Raw genomic sequence first — 22,701 nt, forward strand, 5'->3', positions numbered from 1 at the left:
GAGGATTTAGATAATTAATAATTAGTGTGATTATTGATATAGTTGAGCATAAATCTACCATCTTGTCACTTGTTTTCTATATTTCCATATGTTCTTTGTTCTTCTTTATTGCTTTTTCTGACTTTTTTTGGGTTAAGTTGTTTTTTTTTAAAGATTTTATTTACTTATTTGACAGAGAGAGACACAGTGAGAGAAGGAACACAAGCAGGGGGGAGTGGGAGAGGAAGAAACAGGCTTCCCACAGAGCAGGGAGCCCGATATGGGGCTCGATCCCGGGACCCTGGGACCATGACCTGAGCCAAAGGCAGACGCTTAATGACTGAGCCACCCAGGCGCCCCTGGATTAAGTATTTTTTATTATTTCATTTTACTTTTTTATTGGTTTTAGTTATAACTCTGGTGTGTGTGTGTGTATGTGTATGTGTGTGTGTGTATTTAGGGTTGCTTCAGGGCTCAGAGTATACATGTTTAACTTATCACAATTTGCGCTAAATGGTATACTACTTCATGTATAGTATAAGAAACTCACAACACTATACTTCCATATCTCCCCTCCTGGTCTTTGTGATACTGTTGTCATACATTTTACTTCTACATATATTATAGACCCCATAATACACTGTTACTATTTTTTCTTTAAATAGTCTATTATTTTTTTTTAAGAATTTATTTATTCATTTGACAGAGAGAGACACAGTGAGAGAGGGAACACCAGCAGGGGGAGTGGGAGAGGGAGAATCAGGCTTCCCGCAGAGCAGGGAGCCCGATGCGGGGCTCGATCCTAGGACCCTGGGATCATGACCTGAGCTAAAGGCAGATGCTTAACGACTGAGCCACCCAGGCGCCCCATATCGTCTATTATCTTTTAAAGACATTTAAATAATAAGATAGAAAGCCTTTCCAATTACTTTTTCTATTTTTACGCTTCTAGTGTTTCTCATTCTTTTGCATGGACTCATATTTTCATCTGGTGACATTTTCCTTCTGCTTAAAAGACTTTCTTTAATTAGTCTTAAAGAGTCTACTAGCAATAAATTCTTTCATCATTTTTATGTCTGAAAAAGTCTTTATTTTACTGTTATTTTGAAAGATATTTTTCCTGGGTAAAAAATTCTAAGTTGATAGGTTTTTAAAAACTTCAATCTCTGCTCTATAGTCTATGGTGTCTTCTTAATTTCTACCACACCAAATCAAATTTTCCATGCTTATTTTTTTTGTTTTATTTATTTATTTATTTACTTACTTACTTACTTATTTAACATATACTGTATTATTTGTTTCAGGGGTACAGGTCTGTGATTCAACAGTCTTACACAATTCACAGTACTCACCATAGCACATACCCTCCCCAGTGTCCATCACCCCAGCACCCTATCCCTCCCACCCTCCTCCACTCCAGTAACCCTCAGTTTACCTGCTTAAGATTCTCTCCCTCTCCCTCTGCCCCCTCCACCCCTACCTGCACACCCCCACTCGTACATGCACACGCATGTGCACGTGCACACACACACACACACTCTTTATTAAAAAAAAGAAAAACTGCTTAAAGTTTACCTTTGCCTTACCTTCCCCAAGATGTTTTTCCCCTAGTTTTTTTGGTTTCTTTTTTATCACAATTTTTTTTAAAAGATTTTATTTATTTATTTGAGAGAGAGAGCGAGAGCAAGAGCAGAGGGGTGCAGAGGGAGAGGGAGAGAGAGAATCCCACGCAGACTCCCCACTGTGCACAGAGACAGATGCGGGGCTCGATCTCAGGACCCTAAAATCATGACCTGAGCCCAAATCAAGGGTTGGATGCTTAACCAACTAAGCCCCCCAGATGCCCCTCACAATCGTTTTCTGTAGCTCTTTGACTATCAGAATTTTTGTTTTTAATTATATAATACAGCTTTATGTTGTTGTTGTTCCTGGTCTTATATTGCCTATTTGATGAAAACTCTTTGAGAAAAATGAGTAATTTACAGTGTTTATGCCCTCTGCATCAGTCCTTTCCTATGTTTCCTGCCCCTCTCAGTTTTGTCGGTATTTTTTAAAGACTTGATTAACATGGAACACTACATCAAAAGCTAATAATGTACTGTATGGTGGCTAACATAACATAATAAAAAAAATAAGAATAAACGAAGACTTGATTAACAAAGGACTACATAATCCACTGAACTGCATATACATTACCTTTGGGAAAATGAAAGTAATTTATTAACAAGGTCAGAAGTTGTACCAGAAAGTCCAATTCTCCCAGCAAAAGATTGGCGTTCTAAATAGAAACATTGAGCTTTAGGGGGGAAAATTGCTATCTCAAAAACTGTGGTCTAGTTTTTGGTTTTCATGATTCTTATAATGGTCAAAATGATCAAGTGATGAGACTCATTTTCCAGCAGAGATTGTGATACTCATTTGGCCAGAATATTCTTTACATGCAGATGAAGATGTGTTAATAGTAACAATATGGGCTATATTTGACTCCCTTGGGTCTCCTACCAAATTAGTTTCATGAGAGGAAGACAGAGGTCTGAAATATTGACACTTGTATTAAGTTCACAATTTCCAGCTTTAGAAATAGTATTCCTTTCTAACTGTGGGTGTTCCAAATTAGTGTTATGTACACTCATACCAAGGCTTGCCAGATACACACACACATATACAAATTGAATAAGAATAGAATTATAATAAAATGACCATTTTGGGTTTTCTGGGCATCATCGTAGTTTTCTAGCTATAATGTCCATGAACAAAGACCTCCTAGTAACAATCAAAATATTTATGAATACATTGAAATTTATTATCAACATCACTTGGCAGATCTAGACATTTTTGCTCCCAATTTAGCATTAACAATCCGTTCTTCTGCATTTATATGAATAGTTTTCTGATTCAATCCATGTATCTATTAAACTACTACATTACAAATCCTAGCAGAATTGACTCATGTTAAAAAAAAACCTGAGTTTACACCAATTTATTTGAGATATATTTTAATATATAGATACTATACTGTATTATAATATGAAACATGCATTTCCCCCTCTGCATGCGGCCATTGGTGTTAAAAATAGAACAAGGTAAGACCCCAGCCCATTTATGTCAAGATAGCAAGATTTTATTTGAGGTTGTTGAAGTAGTTATACAGTTATATTCAGATTTTATGTGGAAAATTCCTCTGCAGATAGCACACAGGTAGTGTTCATATAGCCTGAGTTGCTCTACTGAAAAATGGTTAAATATATTTGGGAAAACTTTCATACTAAATCCCTTTCTTGGACATTCTTAGTGAACATTTATACATTAAGAATCCTAGGTATTAGCATAAGAGGAAGCTTGTTTTAAAAACCTGTATTTAGGGGCACCTGGGTCGCTCAGTCGGTTAAGTGTCTGCCTTCGGCTCAGGTCATGATCCCAGGGTCCTGGGATCGAGTCCCACGTCAAACTCCCTGCTCGGTGGGGAGTCTGCTTCTCCCCCTCCCTCTGCCTGCCGCTCCCCCTGCTTGTGCTCTCTCTCTCTCTCCCTCACATAAATAAAGTTTAAAAAATAAATAAATAAAAACCTGTACTTGGCATTTTCCAAATATCTCAGTGAGTATAGACAACAACTCTGTGTGCCTTAGGTTCAGTATTTTATAGGACTAGCTTTGGGAAACCCTGAGCTAGCATATTTATGTGAATATTTATTTCTTATCAAATGAATACAAGGAATTAACTACCTTTTATCCTGACCTGAACACATGGGAAATAAGTGGATAGGTAAGTGCAGGGCTTTACAATTGATGGCATGTGCTTCACCTGTGTTCCGTCTGTTGGAATAATTAATCATCTTGTTCAATATGTCAAATGACTCACTCTGCTACACATCTCTTGAAGTTTCTGCCTAATCCCTTTCTTCTCGGAACTCATGCTCACAATAACAGTGGGTGCCCACGAGTTACATTTGTCTTACTTGACTGAAATTCCTAGCAGAGTTGATTAGATCAGAAGGAGGCATCTGACCCAACCTGGACTTGTCCATTTCTTGTGAGAGCTGGGAATTGGGCTCTAGGAGGAATAGTTAGTTTCTGTGTGGGATTGGAACCGTACCGTGGTAACTGTCAGTCTGCTACATGAATGAAGTGGAGAAAGCCAGTTTTGAGAGGGAGGGTGGAGAGAAGGACTCTTACTAGTTTCCTAAGGGTTTTTATTTCCTGATCCCTGATCCTTTCTGTTTTCCAGCCACATTGCTGCCCTTAGGTTTTAGAAGACAGTATCTATGTATCCATGTATCTATCTATGCATCTAAATATCTATTATCTGTCAAGCTTTTGTCTCCTTATCTATCTAGAAATGCCTACATATAAATCAATTATTCATTCATTCATACATTTTTTGATTTTTTGGTTAAGCTAACTCAAGTTGTTTAATATTTGTTACTTCTCCCAAACCACGACATTACATAACTCACACCCTATTTCTTTTACTCTCAGTTTAGAAATTCAAATTAATCCAACATTTCCAATCATTTTAAAATTTACTCAATTCTCACTAAATGTTCGAAGTGTTTTCCATGCCACTCTTTGGGAAAGATCCTTAACTCCTTTAGGCTTCCTGAAAAGTGACCAGAGTAAACATAGTGAGGCTATATTCATATTTATTCTTGAGGCGGGACATAGGGTTGGAGTAGATATAATGCTTTGCCAAAAGTCTTTTTGTTAAGGCAGGTGCCAGAAGACTAAGGTGTCAAGAACAATAAAGGGTCAAAGATTTTATCCTACCTGCAGGGCGCCTGGGTGGCTCAGATGGTTGGGCGTCTGCCTTCGGCTCAGGTCATGATCCTGGGGTCCTGGGATCGAGTCCTGCATCGGGCTCCCTGCTCCTTGGGAGCCTGCTTCTCCCTCTGCCTCTCTCTCTCTCTGTCTCTCGTGAAAAAATAAATAAAAATTAAAAAAAAAAACAGTTTCCAAAACTAAGTCTTGTAGAATAAACAGGCAGATCAATCGGACAAAAATAGATTCTACACTATATAAGGATAGGGTTGATTTTTACTGCCTGAACTGAAAATTTTATTTGCTATTATTTTTGCAATGCAATTCTGACATTGACTACCCAGAGTTAGTATGGAATTCCCAGGTTAAGGACAGAGTTCTCCACGGTTCTCTCCTCACTTCACATATAAGGCACAGCCTCCAATGTTCTCATGGTCTCCACAATTCTGACCAACTACAAATTCATGGGTTCCCACAACCTCCTCAGGTTCAATAATTCAATAGAATGACTCACAGAACTCAGTCAAGCACTCTACTTATTACAGTTATATTATAAAGGATACAAATGAGGACCAGCCAAAGGGAGCAATGCATAGGGCAAAGTCTGGCAGGGTCCTCAATGTGAAGCTTCCATGTCTTTAGAACATGTCACTCTTTTGACACACCAGTGTATGATAACCAACCAGGGAAGTTTACACAAGCTTCAGCTGTCCAGAGTTTTTACTAGGTTTTCATTAGATAGGAATGGTTGCTTCAACACTGACCACTCCTTCCTTTCTCAGAGGTCAGCAGATTGAGTTGGTATAATCTGACTCAGAGCCTCAACCCTCTAATGATGTGGTTGGTGTTTCTGGCATGACCAGCTCCCATCTGAAGCTAACTAGGGGTCCTCCGTGAGTCATTTCATTTGCATAATTCAGGGGTCATCATGGGTTCACCATGAGTAGCAAAGACATTTTTATCACTCACGAAATTCCAAAGGATTTACAGCTCCTTCCTAGTAACCAGAGACAAAGATCAGATAAATTCTTCATTATCAAACAGTTTCCTACTTATTTTCCCAGATATGTATAGCAATAATTTTGTAAAGTAGAAGAAGAGGAGGAAGAGGAAGAAGAAGGAGGAGGAGGAGGAAGAGAAAATAATATAGAAAGGAAGGAAAGAAGGAAAGAAAGCAAGAAAAGACTACAGATTGGAACAGCAATAAACCAATAAATTGCTTGATAAAGAATACATGACTTTCCAATTATTTATTTTTCCAACCTGAACAATGATGTCTTCCATGCCACTCTCTCTGATAGTTTTTCTCTCTCATAGTTTTTTCAAACAGATCTTACTTTTCTAATCAAGGCTATCCATAGCCTTTTGTATTTTTGTTATTTTTGTAAATTATAATATCATTTGATTTTCCTGTTGTTATGAGTGTATGGGGCTATGATTAGCTGAGTATAGATCTGTATCTAGGCATTTTAATAGCTTAATTATTTCTAACAATTTTTAAGGAATTCTTTTTTTTTTCTGTCTCCTATCCTTGTGCATAGTCAGAATTTCAGGAACAACATTAAGTAAAAGTGGGTGACAGTGAACCTCCTGTTTTTTTTGTGATTTTTATGGGCATTCTGTCAAAATTTTTTCATTTCATCGTCATGCAATTTTGCTCTTATCCATTTTACATTTTGATCTTCTGTGTAACATTTCAGTTAATGACTTAGGCTCCATGGCCTGGTCTCGACAGAAGCACTACTGGCATTTTGGGTAGATTATTTTTTGTTATGTTGGACTGTTCCACACACAGCAGGACATTTAGCATACAAAATAACAATAGTGCCCCTCTGATAATTGAGACAACCTCAGAAGTTTCCACACATCCCCCTTTGTCCTCAAAAGGGCAGTACTACCCCTTTTTGAAAATATCTGCTTTAGAAAATGTAAAAATGCCAACCCATGTTCTAGGCCTGTGAGGAACTTCTCCTACAGTGGCATCAACCACATGTTGTAAAGGACAAATGGATCTTGAATAGGAAATATTTGAAGGTCTATTATACCATTAATAGGATATTGAAAGTTCTGGTATCCAGATTTTAAAATTTTTGAATTGCAAAGACTGACCCTTTAGGGAATTACCTTTGTTCGGATGCATCATCTTGCACTGGCCACTGTGAGCATCCAGAGCACACACTTTCCTCCTGCCTCTACCCTCTCTTCCCAGCCTTGCTTTACTCTCCCCTTTGGGAGGAAGGTCTGTGGCCCCAGCCCATTGAAGGTACAATTTGGGTGTCCCATGGTTTCAGAGGCAAAAAATCTTTTGAGGAATAAAGTTTTCAACTGTTCCAATTTATCTCCTTCTTCCAAATCAACGTGCTTTTGTTGTCCCTGAGTTGAGGACCATTAGGGGATCTCAGTCTGGTTCAAGAGGTTGAATGTGCCAGTAATAGCAATTCATTACGTCTTTTTATCAACTCGATTCCATAACTGAGTAAGAAAAACTGGTTTCTGGTAAATGATTGGCCTTTTTAGTTGGATTTTATTTTATTTTATTTTGATTTATTTATTTTCTTGTCCTGATGTGATCTCTGACCTGTATTTTTACATTTCACTTTAATAGCATAGGGAAGGAAACCTTTTTTCCTTTTACCCATCTTAGATTCATTGATCAAGGCCCAGCAAATAGGACTGATAAAGGACAGATTAACAAGAGAAAAACAAACAGAAACTGATGAACATGTGCATTGCACATACACATGGGAATACTCAGTGGTGAGTAACCTAAAGGGGTGGTTAGAATTTGGGCTTATAGAGCATCTTAACAAAAGAAAAATAAATTTTTAGAGGAATGACAAGACAAAGGAAAAGGCCTGAGTTTCTACAATGGCACATGTGGAAAGGTAAATGTATGGGGAACCAATGGAAGGTAGGGCTAGTTAGTAAGATTTGTTATATAGGTTCACATCTGGTGCCATCTCTGGGCTGATAAGGGTCTCGAGCTGCCTTTGGGGATTAACTTCTGTACTCTCTGGTAGAGACTGGGAAGGGGCAACTCTACAAATTTATGTCCTGCTTTTAGGCAAGTGGAGGAGGGCAGAAAGCTTTTTTTATATCTGCTTCTTCTCAATTGCCTTCAGCTCAAAATCATCTTTATGTTGAGTGGCACACTTTGGGGTGGCATATTCTGCTACCCCTCATAGGAAGTTGAAAGAGAAACTCAAGTTTCTATGTGATCATCTTCAAAGAAATACACTTTGCTTTTTGTTTATTTGGCAAGATGTATTTATTTGTTCATTCATGTAAGAAATACTGGTCAAATACCTACTGTGTGCATCAGTCATTTTGGGGGGAACTGGATTCATGAATCTGAAGCTATTCCTGTGGGTATTGATTACATGAGAGTGAACCTGCTAAGATAGAATGAGATAGTCTTCATGTGTTGATTTGTAAAAATACATTCTTTCAACATTTCAACGAAGGCAGTGTTTAGTAGAATACCTCATGCTACATGAATAAAAGCAAGTTATTATGACAAGCTTTGCAGTTGAAACTATCAGCACTGGACTTAGGGATACACTGAGTAAACATAAGAATTATTATGCTGGTATCATTGCTAACCTAATATATTTTAAAGAATGTTGTTGTTAAAATATATTTTATGTGCTAGAAAATTATGTCTTTGCTAAGACAGACATATCTCTAATGACTGAATGATATTGAGTCTGTGTGCTGAAGGCCTAAGTCAAATATTTATAATTTATCTTTAAACAAAGCACATCAGCTGGCATCTGTCGTAAATTTATTTTTTGCATGCAGCATAACGACTCTGACTTCCAAGGCCTTCATCAGAAAGCTAAAACCAACTTTTTCTTCCTCCAGCAATTTTTTTCCCCTAAGAATTACATTTTAATATCTTGATGGGTATTTTTCTGGCTCTGTTTAAATGTCTAGTTCTTAATGATACTTTTTAGAATTGTATTTTGATTGTAATTGTCATCTTTTTATTTTGATAGTATGTCATACTTGCTCACTGCCTTTTGATTTCTTTCCCATCCCAACCCTGCTTATGAATTTTACTTGTTCTCTTTGCTGCATCTAGTGAATCAGTATTGATACAAGAAATGTCTTGTTCTACCTCCGCACGGAGATACCAGACATGACTCTTGTGCTCTTGAACACACAGAAGCACAATGAAGAGAATTAAGAGACAGTGCAGCTTAGTGCTTCTGAGTCCAGCTCCAGAGCCAGCCTTCCTGGGTTGAAATAATTGTTCTCTGTGACTGTAAGCTGGTTTCTGCATTTGGGTTTCCACAACCAAAAAAATGGAATTTATAGTAAAACTCAGCTCACAGTCTTCTTGGGAAGATTAAACGTTGTTAAAATATATGAAGTGTCGAAAGCAGAGGCTGACTCATAGTAAATGCTATGTAAATGTTTATTATTATATAGACTTAAATTCAGTTGTATCTTTTTCCTTACTGTACTTTGAATTATTTGCTTGTATCTTGACTTGCCTTTTGCACAGTCATTTTGTGTTCTAGGATGGCTAGTTAAAAAAATCACAGTTTTGTTAAGAAAGACCTGCATCTATGGAGCTACTATAATACATTTTTTAAAAAAAGATTTTATTTATTCATAAGAGACAGAGACAGAGAGAGAGGCAGAGGGAGAAGCAGGCTCCCCGCTGAGCAGGGAACCCAATGCGGGACTCGATCCCAGGACCCTGGGATCATGACCTGAGCCGAAGGCAGACGCTTAACCATCTGAGCCACCCAGGCGCCCTACTATAACACATTTTAAAATTCTGCAACGTCAGGATCTACTAGAAAGACTCTCTTTAAATATCACATTTTTTTTTTTTCTCATACAAGTTCGGGAATGAAACCTCCAGTTATAGAAATCTAAGTTCCTTATGAAGAGGTTGTGTTTTTTCCTCAAACTGTTTCTTGTGAGTGATTGTTATGGGATTCTACCTTTTCTCACCTCTGAATCAGGCCAGCGCCTAGTTTATGGCTAGATGTTCAATACAGCCCATTGATAGATTGGCTATAAATTTCTCCAGCATTGTGTATTCCAATGATTTCTACAGGGTCATCCTACGAGGGCATATTAGCTGATGAGGGTTTCTCTGTGAGACCCTTAACTATCCCTGCCACACCAATGAACACCTTTAAATACATTTGTCCTGTGAAAAATTTTCTGTGCATCTCTGACAGAATAGAGGCAAGAATGGGTTTTTGAACTAAGGAAGAAAAAAATTTAAGGAAGAAGGTTTTCAGGACAAAAATAGGTTCTTAAGGAATACTTGGGGAGAGTTCAATTCCATTACTTTATCATGTTTTTTGAAGGGCAGACCACTGCCAAGATATGAAATAATCAGGAGGAATTTTACTGAGGTGATGACAAACTTTTCCAGTAATAGCTACAAATGATATCATTTTCTTCCAAACCAAACTATGCAATATTTTTAAAGGGAGGCCTAATAACATGGCAATATCTAGAGGAAAATAAAAAGGTAGGGAGGCATCCTCCCTAGTGACTGATTACATCCCAGAGACTGTAGAAGATTGAAAGCTATCTAGATAAGTGCTTTAAGGTGAGAAGTTTCAGATGTGGAAAGAATGTTGAGGTGCCTGTTAAAGAAAACACATTAAAATAGTGATTTGTAATTAGAGCTTTAAAAATTAAAGTATCTCCTTATGTTCATTCAGTTAAAAACAAGAAACATTTAAAATTATAAAAGAATAAAAAGACATTAAATCAAAACAATAATTTGGGGTTAGAGTTATAATGTGATGAGACATTTTCAGGGTGAAGAATATGAAAACACAGTTGATTTTATAATAAAACCACAAATACTTGCAATATGATATTGTGTGTTACAACTGTTTTTAATCAATGATGACATTGATATTTTTATGTTAATTAATGAGCTATTTTATGCTAATTGACTTCCAAAGTACAGTTAAAAGAACCATATCTAACTCAGCTTTGAACATTTTAACTCTTATCATCAATAACTGATAGGTATCAATAAATGATAACATTTTCCAAAGGCTTTGCATCCACATTATTTGGGGGAAAATATAGCTTTGACTATGATCAGGCAGAAAAGGTTTGTCCAAATCAGGTGAAATAGAATCTGGATAATGAATTTCGTCATCAATGTAATGATTGACTTCTGCCAAAATGATGCAAAATCAGTCATGCCTCATAATATGCTTGTCCCTGCTGGGTGGGGCCGAAGCAGTGGATTTCTTTTTCTCTCTTTCTTTCTCTCTTTCTCTCTTTTTCTTCCTTCCTTCCTTCCTTCCTTCCTTCCTTCCTTCCTTCCTTCCTTCCTTCCCTCCCTCCCTCCCTCCCTCCCTCCCTCCTTCCTTCCTTCCTTCCTTTCTTCCTCCTTTCCTTCCTTCCTTTCTTTTTTTTTAGGGTTTTTATTTAAATTTCAGTTAGTGGGGCACCTGGGTGGCTCAGTCGTTAAGCATTTGCCTTCGGCTCAGGTCATGATCCCAGAGTCCTGGGATCGAGCCCCGCATCGGGCTCCCTGCTCAGTGGGGAGCCTGCTTCTCCCTCTCCTGCTCCCCCTGCTTGTGTTCCCTCTTTTGCTGTGTCTCTCTCTGTCAAATAAATAAATAAAATCTTTAAAAATACATAAATTCCAGTTAGTTAATATATGGTATAATATTAGTTTCAGGTGTACAATGTAGTGATTCAACACTTGCATACACGACCCGGTGCTCATCACAAGTGCCCTCCTTTGTCCCCTTCACCTATTTCACCCAACCCCCAACCACCTCCCCCCTGGTGACCCTCAATTCATTTTCTAGAGTTAAGAGTCTGTTTCTCGGTTTTCCTCTCTTTTTTTTACCCCACTCTGTTCATTTGTTTTGTTCTAAAATTCCACATATGAGTGAAATTATACGGTATTTCTCTTTCTCTGACTGATTGATTTTGCTTAATTGTCTCTAGCTCCATCCACATCGTGAAGCAATGGAATTCTTGGCTCCACATTCTGTGAGGAGTGTGTTTTCCCCTGACAAAGGTGTCTCTTGGTCAGGACAACAGTGACAGGAGACAGTTAAGGGAATCACAGAGGAGCAGCCTGGGTGTCCTCTGGCAGCCCCTCTGCTTTCTGGCCACAGGACCGATGGACCATGGGACCCATGAAGCAACCCCATGCCCAGAACAGTAGAAAAGAGGCAGAATGCTGAGCTTTGTGGCTTTTTCATTTTGAGAACTGTAATTGGCTTCATATGACTGCAGGAAGCTTTTGAATTTGTATCGTTTTAATGTTGCAAACATAAAACACACAGACACACATACACATATCCCTATTCGGTTTTATATTCTCCTAATACCTACTCTATTAAATTACTGATTGTATCTTAACCATATTATTAATTTACTTAAACCTTTTAGCCTCCAGTTAAATCATTCAAAATCTATTTGGTCTTATTAATATATACACCTGGTTTAATCTAATTTTTTCTTAACTTATGCAGTTCATTTAGTTTTCTTCCATAACTCTTTTTTCACTCCATCTTGTTCACTTTTATTCTGGTTTCTTATTTTATCTTTTTATCTGGTAGTATCTTCTTTCAGCATACTTAATTTTAAAAAATACTAGCTAATGTATCATATCTCTTCCCTTTAAATATCTTTTATTACTCTCCTAGCTTATTAAATTATAGGTAGGAAACATGGCCCATGCTATAAAGTTAATTTGTGCTTCAAGAAGGGAAGCTGATGGCTTTTGTCTATGTCTCCTTGGCTTTGTTTTTTTAGCATAGTCAATCTTTTGCCTAGTTTAAAGTGGCAAAAAAAAAAAAAAACTTGGTAAATGAATTCAATAGTAAAACTGAATTTCCCTTATAAAACGTATTCAGTTCAACCTTAGGCTTCAAATGACCCCACGTGTAAATGCAGGCCTCACTTTTTATATTAACTAGTAGTGAAATTTTCCTACAAATTCTGCCCAGTGGCTTCATGCCCTTATAATATACCGTACTGAGGGCATGTTGGAGCATGTGTTATATATTTGAATTTTCCTTCCATGTGTTAATTTTATTTTTTATTTATTTTTAAAATTGAGATATAGTTGACATGCAATATATACTAGTTTCAGGTATACAACATAATAACTTGATATTTGTTTATATTGAAAAATGATCACAGTAAGTGTCGTTAACATCCGTCACCATACATAGTCAGTTTTTTTTTTTTCTTGTAATGAGAATCATGTGTTTATTTTAGAACCAAGGGAACAATGTACAGGAACGTACAGGGTATCCTTTCCAGCTTTCAAAAACCAAATAGTCTCAAACAAATAGGAAAACAGAGAATTCACAACTGGGTCACACATTTCCTTTTACCTGTAAAGTCATACAATAGCTTTTTCTAATTGAGGTTCTATTTGTCCTTCGTAATTGAGTCTTCATTCTCAATGTACAACACGAACAAGTTTGCTCACGAGGCCATAGGCAACTCACCAATGTTAACAGAAGAACTGAACAAAGCCCAAAGCAAAAGCACAAAATAAATGTAAAAACTACACGTTAAGAACTGGAATATGGTTAGACCCAATGAGAACTGACACAAAATTTTCACCCATTCATATATAATGATTTTTGCAGATGCTAGTTAATGATTTTCACTTCTGCATTTTTCGCAAGCCCTGGAATTCATCAGATCTGGAAGCAAACGTTTCAACATTTCCCAGAGAATTTCTGACCTACCCATATCCAGGAAGTTATGGGAGTCTCATGAGGAATCCTGTTCTTGTAATAGTTACGGTACGTTGTGCAAATTCTGAAGAGTTGAACTAGGGTCGGCAGGAACCACTATTTATTTGTTGCTCATCAAGTACCAGACACTGTGCTAAGCACTTTGTATATATCATGTCATTTCTGTCTTACAACAGCCCTATTAAATAGATATTATTTTCTCCATTTTCTAAGGAGAACTCTGAAGCTCAGTTAACTTACCTCAAGGTCACACAGCCAGTCAGTGGCAGAGATGGGACTGGAATCCAGGTCCTAAAGGCTATATTCTTTTTTTTTTTTTAAGATTTATTTATTTGTTTGAGAGAGAGAGAAAGGGAGAGAGAGACAGTGCTCGAGAAGGGGGTAGGGGCAGAGGGAGAAAGAGAGAATCTCAAGCAGACTCCCCGCCGAGCACAGAGCCCAACGTGGGGCTTGATCTCAGGACTCTGAGATCCTGACCTGAGCCTAAATCAAGAGTTGGCCGCTCAACCTACTGAACCACCCAGGTGCCCAAGGCTATATTTTTAACTACCAGTTAACACTGCCCCCCAATAAATACAGCAAAATTCTGAATACTTATTTAAACTCTAAGAAGAATCTTTAATGGGTAAAAACTGAGAGCTTTTCCTCTAAGGTCAGGAACAAGACAGGAATGTCTAGTCTCACCATTTTTATTCAACATAATACTGGAAGTCCTAGCCACAGCAATCAGACAACAAAAAGAAACAAAAGGCATCCAAATTGGTAAGGAATAAGTAAAACTTTCACTATTTGCAGATGACATGGTACTTTATGTAAAAAACCTGAAAGACTCCACAAAAAACTACTAGAACTGATAAATGAACTCAAGTCACGGGATACAGTCAGTATACAGAAATCCGTTGCATTTCTGTACATCAATAATGAAGCAACAGAAAGAGAAATCAAGGAATCAATCCCATTTACAATTGCACCAAAACTAATGAGATACCTAGGAATAAGCCTAACTAACCAAAGAGGTGAAAGATCTATACTTGGAAAACTATAAGCACTGATGAAAGAAATTGAAGATAACACAAAGAAATGGAAAGACATTGCATGTTCATGGATTAGAAGAACACATATTGCTAAAATGTCTCTACTACCCATAGCGATCTGCACATTTAATGAAATCCTTTTCAAAATATAATAGCATTTTTCACAGAACTAGAACAAACAATCCTAAAATTTGTATGGAACCACAGAAGACCCCAAATAGCAAAAGCAATCTTGAAAAAGAAAGGAAAAGTTAGAGACGTCACAATTCTGGACTTCAAGCTTTATTACAAAGCTGTAATCATCAAGACAGTATTGGTACTGGCACCAAAACAGACACATAGATTAATGGAACAGAATAGAAAATCCAGAAATAAACCCACTACTATATGATCAAATAATCTTCAACAAAGCAGGAAAGAATATCCAGGAAAAAGACAATCTCTAACAAATGGTGCTGGGAAAACTGGACAGCAACATGCAAAAGAAAGAAACTGGACCACTTTCTTATGCCATACATAAAAATAAATTCAAAATGGATGAAAGACTTAAATGTGATAACTGAAACCATAAGAATCTTAGGACACAAGCAGTAACTTGTTTGACATCGGCCGTAACAACTTTTTTCTGGATATGTCTCCTCAGGCAAGGGAAACAAAAGCAAAAATAAACTATTGGGACCACATGAAAAGAAACAGCTTATGCACAGCAAAGAAAATAATCAACAAAACTAAAAGGCAACCTGCTGAATGGGAGAAGATATTTGCAAATGACAAATCTGATAAAGGCTAGTATCCAAAATATATAAAGAACTTATAAAACTCAACACCCAAAACCCAAATAATCCAATTAAAAATGGGCAGAAGATATGAACAGATATTCCTCCAGAGAAGACATACAGATGGCCAATAGACACATGAAAATACGTTCATCATCAGTTATCATCAAGGAAAGCAAATCAAAACTACAATGAGTTATCACTTCATACCTGTCAGAATGGTTAAAATCAACAACACTAGAAACAATGGGTGTTGGCAAGGATGTGGAGAAATAGGAACCCTCTTGCACTGTTGGTGGGAATACAAACTGGTGCAGCCACTGTGGAAAACAATATGGAGGTTTCCCCAAGAAGTTAAAAATAGAGCTACCCTATGATCCAGCAATTGCACTAATTGGTATTTATCCAAAGAACACAAAAACACTAATTCAGGGGGTTACATGCACCCCTATGTTTATGGCAGCATTTATTTACAATAGCCAAGACATGGAAGCAGCTTAAGGGCCCATCGATTGATGAGCGGATACAGAAGTGGTGTATATATATACAATGGAATATTACTCAGCCACAAAAAAGAATGAAATCTTGCCATTAGCAACTACATGGATGGAGCCAGAGAGAATAATGCTAAGCAAAATAAGTCAGTTTAATGTTTTTATTTAAGAAAAGTTTGAAGAAAATATCATATGACTTCAGTCATATGTGGAATTTAAGAAACAAAACAAGTGAGCAAAGGGGAAAAAAAAAAAGAGAGAGAGAGAAGGCAAACCAAGAAAATGGACTCTTAATTATAGAGAACAAATTGATGGCTACCGGAGGGGTATGGGGAGATGGATGGAATAGGTGAAGGGGATTAAGGAGTGCTTTTTTTATAACAAAAAATTTTTTTAATTTTAAGTAAACTCTACACTACATGTCATCATGATGAACATGGGGTGATGTATAGAATTGTTGAACCACTATACTGTACAACTGAAACTAATATAACACTGTGTGTTAACTAATTGGAGTTAAAATAAAAACTTAAGAAGCCAAAAAAAAAAAAAAAACTGAAAAGAGCAGGCATATAAAATTGTCAAACATTTTCAAGTGAACTTTGAATTGATTGGGAGATAAGCAGATGGATATGGAAAAAGTTCTCCATTATCATTATTGCAGTTTTATCAGCATCATTTAAAATTTGGTGTCATATGGTACTGTATTAATATTTATGGGCCAAAGCAGCATAGAAGCCATAATTACCAACTGCAAATGATATATCAAGTGATAAAGCCAAAAATTTCAATCTGTAAAAATTACATCAAGTGTAATATATTAAAACTGTATAAATCACAACAAGTTAAATAACCACATGCATAACTTTTTTTTAGAACTCCAGGCCTGTCCTGGCTTGAGCATCCTTGGGGTTCTATCTTCCTTAACTTGGCCTTTCCCTTACCCTTTGTTGTCAGTCCCTTCTCTTCTATTTTAATGACCCTTTGCCCAAGAAACTTTTCTTAAATAAAAACTTTAAATGTTACTTAAATAAAAACTTTAAATGTTTTCTTAAATAAAAACTTTAAATGTTCTGATTAAAATATCTGAATTCATAAATCGAACCAAAACATTTTCTGTGTTAACATCTTGGATTCAAGGATAGGGTAGAAAGCCTCTGGTTTTCACATCATGATTTACTAAATTCAAACACATCCTTTCTTACATCTCTAAAATAGGAAATTATCTCTTTTATTTAGGTCTTTGTTTCACTAGACTTTCACTCATTCTTCCTGCACATCCACTAGCTTTCTACCAAGCTATCCCTTTGATGTCCTATTGGTCATGTCCAAGTAGGATGGTTTCCCTTGTCCTCCATCGGAGGGTTGGCCTTGGAGGCTCTCTGGCAAGTAGCATAGTTTATTTTCATTCAACTACCATTTATTGAGGGCTTCTATATGCCAGGCAGTGTGATGAGTGCTGGCTGGGATATAAATACAGGAAAAGACACGTGTTCTTTCCTAAGGCACTTACTGTCAATGGATGAGCTTATCCTACCTGACCAACTCTTGTTTTCTGGTTCCCACAGTCCATCCAAACCAAATTTTCCTCTCTGTTGCTCTGTGTGCTCAGTTATACTTCGTTAAACCTGGAGACATTAGTTGACAGCAATGTCTGAATATCTGAATGGAGTTTCTATTATACCCCTCTGTGGTTTTCCCTGGAAATTTTCTTCTCAGAACATGCACTGCTTTCAGCAACATCCTAACTCAGCCTCCCTGGCCGGTGTGCTCCATGATGGGGTTCATTGTGCCCTGCTGGCACCCAGGTTAGATCATTCTCTTTCATGGAAGGAAGCAGATAAGAAACAGTAAGTTAACATTTTATTGGGGGAAGGTTTGCTACTTTGCTTTTCTGCTCTGAGAGCTGAAGAATTTCTGTCCTTTTAGTGGGCTGGTAGTAGTGAAGCATGAAGGTCCTGGTGTCAGGTTGCCTGGGTTCGAATGCTGACTCTGACCATCCCTAGCTATGACCTTGGGCCACTTATTTAAACTTTCTGGGCCTCACTATCCTATTCTGTTAAACTGGGTTTTAAATGGTGCCTACCTGCCAGAGTTGTTGGGAGGATTAAACGAGATCCACCATATAATGGGTTTAGAAGAACTCAGATAAATTGCTAAATACATAATCTATTATTAAAAAGCGTTCACATTCTTTCATGGCTTCAATGAAGATTGATGTGAAATTGGCTTAGGATTTGCTATGGTGCCCTCTGTCAAGATCCTCAAATAATTATAACACACAAAAAGAGTTCTAATGATTTGATCTAATATTTCCACTTGGGAAATATATCCTAAGGAAATAATCCAAGATGCAGACAAACTTAGGCACAGAAATATTCACCACATCAATTATTTAAAAGAGCATAAAACCACCTCTAGATGTATCTATCCCTTATATATTAATATATATTGATGTACTAGTAAATATTATATTAAAATACATATTAAACATGTATATACTAACATATGTTTAATATGCAAAATATATATCAAAGATATAAGTGTATTTAAATATATATTAAAATATATATATTAAATAGATACATTAAATATTAATACATAAATATATATTTAAGTATGTAATTAAAATTTTTTCTTGAATTGAATTTTAATGAATATTTATTATTTTATTTACTAACATACCATCAGTTACTTTTTATTTAACAGACATTCGTTGAAATTGAAACTCTTCACATAAATGTTTTCTGATGAATGGAAATGCTCATAAGTGAAAAAACAGACTAGCAAATTACATACATAAGATAGGCACAACTCTGAAAAATAGAGCAAATTTCTTTGAGCAGTTAAATTTGGTGGTAAGACTATGGGTGATCTCTATATTTATCTGTATTTAAACCAATTTTTTTTTTCTGCACTGAGCTTGTCAATTTATAATCTTAATGAAAAATATTTTTAAAAATTGACATGGACAACATAGTAGTTTTATAAAATACCCTTTGCAAATTGAAATCCAGTGGGAATTTTAATTTTTGTAAGTCCTTTGGGGATTCTAAAATGTTTGACGAAGGGGACTGCCTGTTTTTGATAATGTTCCTCACTTAGTAGAAGGCTTTGTACTCTATGAACATTTGTTTTTGTGATTTTTGACATACCGACAGACTGGTTGACGAAATCTTTGAATGTTTAAATTTTAGTAATCAAGCAGAGCAAATGGAAAAATTATAAGCGTTCTTTATTATATATATAAGTGTTTTCCTGATTCCTTCCTTCTCTTTCTTTTATGAGGCTACTGGGTCTGATCAAAATCAGCACATTAGGTGTTGTGCATTTTTACAGACCTAGCAGCAGACGTAAGGGGACAAAGAGAGAGAAGCCTTGAAGGACTGAGGAAGGAAAATGGGAAGAAGAGGCCATCAGAAGCTATTGTAAAAGCCCTTTGAGTGATCATTGGCAGCATCCAGGACACGTGGAAGTTGTGCAATTTCCTAAGGCCACAGAACATGTCCTTGGAGAGTGAGGGGGTGGACCTAGAAAGGACAGTGGAACTTACTTGGCCTATCCCTACAACAGCTTCCTCATAATAAATTCATCGGCCTTGTCATCACCACTTGTTGAGACAAGGCTCTAAGACAGCACCTGAATATTCTGGAACAGACCCAAACTGGTAGAATCAGAAGACAGTTACAAAGCTGCAGAACCACTGCTGGCTATAATTTTACCTGGAACCCAGAGCTCTACCTTGGTTTCTCTCCTTCCTTTCAGGAGTAGAGACGCCATGTTCAGAGGACTGGTTTCCTGGGACCACCCTAACTGTGGTGTGAAACCACAGCACTTTCTCAAAGTTCCCTCGTCCACCACTCTCATTTCCTGTGCTCAAACTTCAAGCCCTCACCTAGAAGTTATGAAAAGAACTGTTGTTTAAAGAAAAACAGAACAGTAGCAGAAAACCTCCAATTTTGGCAGGAAAAAACAAAACAAGGATTTTCAGCAAAGATGGCTGAGTTCTCTAGGGATTTTGGTGTGGTTTGAATCCTTTGCCCTCTTTGTAAACATCTTTTTCTTTATTGCTTTTTGTTTATCATCATCATCTGCTGTCTATTGCCTTACAGTAGACAAAATGTTTTCATGTTTATTATTCTATTTAATCTTCACAAGAACCTTATAAAAATTATTATCTTTTTATAGATGAGGAAACCAAGACTCGGAGATTAAATGATTTTTCCAGCTGGTGACCAGAAAGCTGAGTACTCAAACTCTTTTTCTGACTCTTGTTCATCCATTTGATCCTAGAATTGACATGCACAAACATGTCACTTGTCCCAAAAGACAAAACCTTGGGGCTGACTTTATTCACACTCAAGTGTGTCCCAAATTATTGAAAGCTTCCTTTGGGCACCTTGGTATTCTACTTGTCGATGCTTATGACCTGCAGGAGTCTGAGTGGGATAGGATGGATTCTGACAGAGAGCTGTTGCTTGGGTTTGGGACATTATTTTAATCTATTTGCACTACGCTGAAGTGGCAGACTGTCGGCAATATTCTACCCTTAAGGCTTTCTTGATATATTCTCCATAAATACACAGTTTTTCCAATGCTTACCTTTGGTTTTAAAAAAAGAAAAAAAAATGTTATTTTAGGCCCAGAAGCAAAGACTAAGAAGGTTATGGGCAAAAAAATACATTGTCACAAGTTCTTCAAATCTTACATAGACCCCGTAAATATTTCCAGTTCCCAGAGCCCATGTTGGCTCTCTTCAAAGAGCTCCAAGCCCTGTTTATAACTCAAAAAGACCTCCTCTACCCTGATAACACCTTGGTGTCAGACTCTGAAAAAACAGAGCGGTCAAGTGTCAATATTTTGTGGAGAGGGGTCAAATTAGCATTTCCTCCTGAGAATTTTCTCTAGCTTTTCCTGTTACTGGCTCTGGCACTCAAAGAAAGCCAAGGCTGTTTATTATTCCTTAGACCTGGATGAGAAAGAACTTGCCTCTATTGCTCTCAGAGGATGGTAAAACTACTCCATGGCAAAAGTGCAGGGGGATGAAAACTCCCAACTTTGGCAGGCTCTCGTTTTTTCCTGTCTCTGCTGGCTTATTCAGTACAATGTGACAAATCTTAGAAGGTTGTAAAAAAGGGTTAGTGAAATTATATCAGTTTGAGTTTCCCTGAAACACATTTTTATAGGATTTCATGTTTTTGAGTCAAGTATTTGTTGAGCACCTACTCTGCATAAGGCACTGCAGGAGGTAAAAGGATGACTTATTCAATCGTATTCTTTCTTCCCTAGACATACCCCAAGAGCAAGTCATCATTCTATATGCTTCAGTGGTACCACCACTGAATTTGGTCCTAGAATTTACCAACATTTACCTTGATCACAGCAGTCATTCCAAAAATATTTACCAAAGATCATCTAAATTCCAGGCAATGAGCTAGATCTTGAGATACAGCAGCCCCCCTATTAAGCTGTAACCTGAAGGCTAAGATTTACACAGAAAATACATGAATTAAAATGATATTGCATTGCTCTACTGAACTAAAGGGAAGGTGGAAATTCAGGGAAAGACAGGAATGAGGAGTCCAGGTGGCAGGAAATGGTGGGCAGTCTCTTCTATCCTAAAATTAAACACTTCTCCAGGCTTTAGGTCTTTGCGTTTTGACTCATGATTTAAAGTCCTTCAAAGGAGAACCCAATTGGTTTAGCTTGAGTCATGGGCCTACCACTTGACTACAGGCTCTTGGATAGATGATCTCAGCACACACAACAATGAAGTGGGAACACACTCAAAGGGATGAGAATGTGTCATCAAATCAAGAGGAACAAATGCAGAAAATCAAAACTCAACAAACATACACCATGCATGGCAACACACAAAAACCTTTTATGTCTAGGTTCTGGAACTTAAAAGGGGAATCCTTACTTTAGGTTTTCTCCAGAAGGATTAACTCTCTTCTGCTACCTGACTCCTCGCATTTGCCCTGGTGTTCACTCAGGAGGAATCTGGAAATGAATGCCCACAAACCCATTGCTGATGCGTGCTACTAAATTAAGCAGACTAAGAATGGGTAAGCCACAGAATTCTTAAACAATTAACGCTTTGGGTTTTGTGGTCATCTAAGGATTCATTTGCTTTTTATCTGTGTGTCTGTGCTGAATTATGTAGTTTCTCCATGTAAATTTTTTTTCCTTGTAATTCAGAAAAGTGCTTTCCTTCACCTCAGAATCCTCATTCTTTTGCACACTATCATAGCTACATCACTCAACATCTTTAAGCCTCAATTTTCCCACTTATCAAATGGGCGCTGGGCCAATCTAAGTAAAATGGTCTCTTCTGGTCTGTATACTTACACAGACATGTAAGTTCTTATTTTCTTTCCTAAACCTTAGCTTTCAGTCAGATTGCCCATGGGAAAAAAATTGAAAGTCAGTCAAGTTTAACTCTGGTGCTTAGCCTCTTTTCCTTTTGTTGTTCTGTTTTGTTTTGTTTTTTTTCCCTGTTCTTCATGCCCATTTCCACATTACCCTTTTTTCCGCTTAGCGAGCTCAAGAGTATAAGTGAACAGACACATTTCTTTAGGATAGTAAATCTTAGGATTACAGACATTACATCCTGAATCCCACCTTTTTTTTTTTTTTAAGATTTTATTTATTTATTCGAGAGAGAGAGAGACAGAGCATGAGCGGGGTCCGATGTGGGGTTCGATCCTGGGACTCAGGGATCATGGCCTTAGCCAAAGGCAGATGCTTAACCAACTGGGCCACCCAGGTGCCCCTTGAATTCCACTTTTATGCAGGTTGCTCAAATCTAACTGTTAATGTGGCCACATATTCAGGGGCCCATAACTGAGGTTTGGCTTTCAACTATGAGGAAATGGACTCTTCTACATAGGCTGTGAATCTGATGCTTTCAAGAATTGTATACTCGGCACCTT

The sequence above is a fragment of the Callorhinus ursinus genome, unplaced genomic scaffold (assembly GCF_003265705.2).
Source record: "Callorhinus ursinus isolate GAN/ISIS: 27379988/994484 unplaced genomic scaffold, GSC_fseal_2.0 scaffold1, whole genome shotgun sequence".
In the NCBI taxonomy this organism is placed as follows: Eukaryota; Metazoa; Chordata; class Mammalia; order Carnivora; family Otariidae; genus Callorhinus; species Callorhinus ursinus.